The sequence below is a fragment of the Hemicordylus capensis genome, chromosome 2, assembly GCF_027244095.1.
Source record: "Hemicordylus capensis ecotype Gifberg chromosome 2, rHemCap1.1.pri, whole genome shotgun sequence".
NCBI lineage: Eukaryota > Metazoa > Chordata > Lepidosauria > Squamata > Cordylidae > Hemicordylus > Hemicordylus capensis.
In genome coordinates, this window is record NC_069658.1 from 305,639,439 (window position 1) to 305,645,438 (window position 6,000).

Here is a 6,000-nt window from a genome sequence, read left to right on the forward strand (position 1 = left end):
TGGATGCTATCAGCCTGTGGCACTGATGAGGTATTATGGAAGACCAGGATGCTTCATTAGTGGCCTTCAGCAATTCTGCATTGTTTGGTCTCAGGTCTCTCATCCTTCTCTTGGCAATGCCCCATAGATTCTCTATGGGGTCAAGTCAGGCGAGTTTGCTGGCCAATCAAGCACAGTACACTGTATACTTTTCGGAGGTCCGATATTGTTCTATTCTTCAATCCTTGTCTTCTTCTTGGTTCCATGTAATATTCTAATTTTCTGGGATTGTGGATTTGGGGTTTTCATGAGCTGTACGCCATGATCATCACAATTATAACAAATTAAGGCTTGACTTATCATGTAATGTGCCTGTCTCATATATCAGTTTCACCTTTTAATTTGCATTACTGAAATTAATGGACTTTTCCACGATATGCTAATTTTCCGAGTTTCACCTGTAGCTTCCTCTTTTCCAGTGGCTGACCAGATACTTCTAAGAGGCCTACATTAGAGAGCATGAAGGCAATAGTCTTCCTCTCCCACTACTGCTCCCCAGCAGCTGTGGGGAAATGAAACAGTTCTTCAACGTGGTCTCTGTCTTTTACACAAATGGGCTATGTGCCTGCACAGAGACCTCGTCGGAATCTAACAAGCTCAATTCTCCTGCTTCGGGTGGGAACTCCATCCCCAGCCGCTATATGCGGCTGCGCCACTCCTCATCCCCTCAGTCTTTCTTCATCTGCGCTTCAGTGCAAATTGTGGAGTCTGCAGCTCAGCAATGAATAGGATCGAGATATCCATTGTTGTTTTTCTCCCTGGTCTTTAGTTTCTTAGCTTTCCCTTTTGTTTATTTCTTTTCACGTAGTAGCGTTTTTTCTTTAGCTTTTTGTTTTTGCGGGTTTTCCCTTCCTTGGAGCTCTGATCCCGGCTGGGACAGAGCGTGGTCGCCGGTGTTCAGCATTCATGCCAGGTGCTATGAACTTTTAAAAGTGTTTCCGATGCGGATCTAAGATCCCTTTCCCTGATACTCATACTGAGTGTTTCTTGTGTTTGGGGGAATCCCATATTGTCAAGACCTGTCTGCATTGCCAGAAGTTTACAAAACAGGCTCACAAAAATTGGGCTTCTTGCCTGCGCGCAGCCCTGTGGGACCTGGCTCTCCATTCCTCGGAAACCCTATCATTGAAGCAGTCCATGAAAATGGCTTCATCTGTGCAATTGGAGCGTGCAGTGTCTGCTCCTGCGGAGGCCGAAAACCCGGCTCCGGTACCGATTCTGGCATCCTCTACCATCTGACCATTGGCGGCTCCTAGTGAATCAGTGTGGTCTGAGGACCTTCCTCAGCATCAGGCGCCTATGGTACCGAAGTCCTCCCAGAATACCGCGGGATCGGTATCAAAAATAAAAAAAGAAACTGAAACTGCAACGTCATTTGCCAGCAGGTCAACATCTCCCTCCGATACCCAAGAAGAAGAGGGCTGAAGAAGCTCCTGTGTTAGAGGCCCCTGTGGCCAAGAAGGCCAAAGGGCATAAGTCATCGGTGTCAGTGCGACCTAGCTCGCCTTCGGCTGTGGAGTCAGTGGACTTGGCCCCAATCAGGCGACGTCAAATAGAGTATCGGTGGTGACAGATGAACCTGAATATGCTTCTTCTGAGGAGAAAGTCTATTCTTCACCCAAACCAGCAGAAGACACATTGTGGCTGCCTAGGTGTCGGTCACCCCCTCGGAGACACCAAGAAGCCCTCCCTCCTAGAGACTAGGTTGCTCATTGGGACACGGAAGAACGCTCCTTGACTTATAGACAGGATCGATACTGGGACCGTCGTGATGATTCATACCTGGATTGATACTGGACATGGGAGTACAGATCTCCTTTGGTGGAAACCGAGTCTTCTTATGGCATCTGGTTCGTGCTATTGGTACCAGGTGGACTACTTGAACTATAATCATCCCCATTATGGGTCCCACTATTTGGAGGAATCCACCTTTGGGAGGACTGCAGAAATGAGGGGTTAGCATGAGCCCCCGTCACACTTGGAAGGGAGGCCGCGTTCCCACTCGCTGCAACACTCCCCAAGAGCCCAGTTGAATTAAAGACACAGACCTCAAACATTAAGGACCCCAATGTATGATATCATGTCCTCTGTGCAATAAGCACAGTCAGTGGCTTTACCAGTCTTGCCAGTGATTTCTGCTGCAGCACAGTCATCATGGGAAATTATTAATACTTTAGCTCCAACATCCAAGCAGCTAGAAAGTGTCTATCGCATTCAAGAGGAAGATAGTGGTTACCTTTTAAAACATCCTATCCCCAACTCTTTGGTGACAGACTGCAAAACATCTTAATGAGAGATGAATCGGCACATGAGGTAAGCTTCTGACAGTTTGATGGACACTAAGTAGTCCCTGGACTGGATTGCATCCTTGACTGACCTGAGAGATTCCATACAGAACAAACCCTTCCTCACATGATCCATTTTAGGTCTAAAATTGCTCTCCAGGACCTGTTCTCCTTTGGCACCAGAAATGATTTATTTATGTTAACATATTTGTATACTGCTCAAAATGCAAGTCTGAGTGATCAGTGATGCAATCAATGGCACTGGTTCTATGGCCTGAATGTCCAACAGGTGCTGAATATGGCCTGTTCCATCAACACCTTTTTTGATCCGAGTCTGGAAGTTAGGGTTATCAAATAAAAATTGGTGGGGAAGTGACACAAAGTCAATCAATCATGTTTATTTACGGTCATAGACCAAAATTTAAAACATACATAATAATACACATGATATACAGTAGTAATAATATATACATAATATACTCTGGAACATGGACTCATACTAATCAGCAGTTTCCCATTTGCATAATCTGGTTTACCATCTGTCGTCTAACATTCTTAGCTACCTCACAGAACTTAGCAACTTTAAATGTTACTTCCTCCTTCTGATCTGAGAGCAGATAGTTGACGTAAAATGCATCTGTATGTCCTGGGAAATAAGTCAGTAATGAGGAAATATAACAAGTTCGAAAGTCCTTATAAAAGAGACAGCAGAGTAAAATATGAAAGATAGACTCCTGTTCTCCAGAGCCACAAGGGCATAGTCTCTGCTCTTTTGGTATCCCTCTGAATTTACCTTCTAGTTCAGCTGACAGTAGCACATTAAATCTGGCCAGTGTGAACATCCTGCGATACTTAGTAATGGTGATCTTACCCAGGTAATTCGCAGGTTTGGTATTATACATTTGTAGACCTAGGAAAACTTCTTTAGAGATTAAAGATCGATCAGTCTGCATTTCCATGTCATAGATCCGCTGCTTTAATATCAGTCTTGTGCGAAAAAAACCCATTTCTAATAAACCATCCAGACTAAAGCCATATAAACTTATTTGGCGAGATATTGACTGCTTCCAACTAGAATTAAATTTATCAATAAAAATTAGGTGAGCAAGGCCTGTAGACAAGAAAGACAATCTTAACCAGAAGCTGAGAATGGAAAACCACATCTGGGCTTCCATCTTAGGCATATCAGTTTCAACCCTCAATATTACATTGGGAACACATCTAGGGATCTGTAAAATAGATCTCAAGAACTTTGTCTGAACTACTTTTAGAGGTGTGCAGTTAGCATACGGACCCAACTGCGAACCATAGAGCAACTGAGAGCAGGCTTTAGCTGTAAATAGCTTAAGGGCAGCTGGTACAACAAATTGAGCCCCATCTTGATGGAAATATGATTGGATGGCCAATGCCGATTTACGTGCAGTTTGGGTAACATATTGCAGATGTGCTTGGCGTTTCGTAGAGGCCTGGAAAACAACCCCTAGATATTTAAAGGTCTTAACCTGTTCTAGTTTGTGTCCAGCCAGAGACCAGTTCAAGGTCTTCGGGTGTTTAGCAAAGGCCAGAATTTTGGTCTTGCTATAATTGATTTCCAGAGCGTATTCATGGCAAAAATTAGCCAGAGAGCAAAGCGCTCTACGGAGACCAACAGGAGTCCGAGATAAAATCACTGCATCATCTGCATAAAGCAGAGCGACACAAAGTCTATAGAGTACTCAGAGTATCACGATGCTGCGTGGCCAGGCCTCTGAAAAAAGCAGACTCTTGCCCCCAACCAGAATCGTGTTGCTGCTTATGATTATGATTAGGCTGACCTGCTGAGGAGGGGAGGGACTGCCCTGCTGGTTTCTGGCAGCACTCCTACCTCGGTTGTTCCAGGGGTGATGTCAGGCTGTTTTGAAAGTCAGTGCTTGTTTGTCCCTGTATTGGGCAGCTGGAGACCAGTTGAAGGCTCCGTAGGGACAAAAGGAAGACTGATAGGAAGCATTGCCCCCAAAAGCCCTACGGAATTCCCTGCACCCAGCAGGCATAGCCTTTTTATCTTAAGTTTCGACCAGCACTGGCTCTAAGGACTCCCCAAATAATCTGCCCACCTAAGAAAGGAATGGCTGCCAAGGTAACCTTTGATTTGGTATCGACATGCCAATTCTTCAGCTACAGCATGATTATGCTTAATTTGCAAGGCGTGGGGCGGGGGGGCTCTAAAGGCCTTTAGGTCCAGGATCCAATATTACCTAGATGCACCTCTGTCCGTAGGAATTTAAAAACCGCTTCTCTGAGACTATGGCAAAGTCTACAGCAATTACACGGCAGCAACTGAGCACAGTTAAGCATCTGATGGCAACTGAGTCCAGAACCATGATCTAACAATAATTTTAATATTACGGTCAATGAACAGTCAGCATACACATCAAAATACAAATCAGCTTAAAAACAAAACAAAATCAAAACAGTAAATCTAAATAACAAAGCATCAAGGAATACAAAAACCTCAATCACTGCTAATCAATTGCTCTTGTCTCAGTTTACAAGCTGCTGCACAGAATCTTACTGTCCCCGTTGTAACAACTGCATGTTGGTCCGCCAAGAGATAGGAGATGTAGTACTCTTCTGATTGTCCTAGCCTATTTTTTTAAAAAATTGTTCAATCCAGGTGGTACAAATGTCCCTATATTATGCACAGTGTAAGAGAATGTGTGAGACGGACTCAATGTTGCCCAAACCACATGGACATAACCAGCTCCTAAGCAGTATCCCCTTAAAACTGTCATCACAAACAGCCAAAGACAAGGCATTAAACCATGTCAGCGAGAAAGCTTTCCTTTGATTTAAGGTGGTAAAGTGTGTAAGGTATGCAGCTGGCCGAGGGTAGTTTGAAAAACCACCTAAAGTACTACTGGTAATAACCAGACTTAAATGCAATTGCTTCTCCATATCCACTACAAGATGTATCAATGACCTTCTGCAATTTTCATCCACAGAGATGCCTGTTTCTGTTACAATTTGACATGAAGGAGAAAATAGAAGGCTTACCATTCGATGGGAAACGCCTCTTCTGTGATGAGACTGACAAAACAATGGAAAAGCTTAAATCAAAATGTACAGCAATATCATTCACAGCTCCTTCATTGTCTACATATACCACATCTAGATACAAATCATTTGGGAAGCAGCGTTCCTCTTATTACAAACAAGCGGAACACAGATTTCCATAAGTCCTATCAACATTACCAGAAGCATGGCTATGGTCACAAGGGCAAAAGTAATTAAGACTTGCATAACCAGCAGCCTGAGACACAAAAGCAGCATCTTTGAATATTTGGCCAGTTCAGCGCTCAACCAACATCCTATTGCCAATTCCATCTCAATGGCACCACAAATACCAGCATCAATTGCCAGATCCGTCAAACTGGCAAGTCATGCACAAGGATGGAACCACATAACATTGAACCATTGGGTCCTCTCGATAATTTCTGTGATAGATTTCAAGGCTGTCAGTTTTCACGGGTGTCACATACACTCATGTAACACCGTAATAGATGGAGGAAGTGAAGTATTTGCTTGAGAAGGGAGCAATTACTCCTTTGGGGTGGACATGTCGACGGAATGGCTTCTATTCCTGTTACTTTCAGATCCCCAAGTGGGGTGGAGACCTGTGTAAACTTGGTATTGGTTT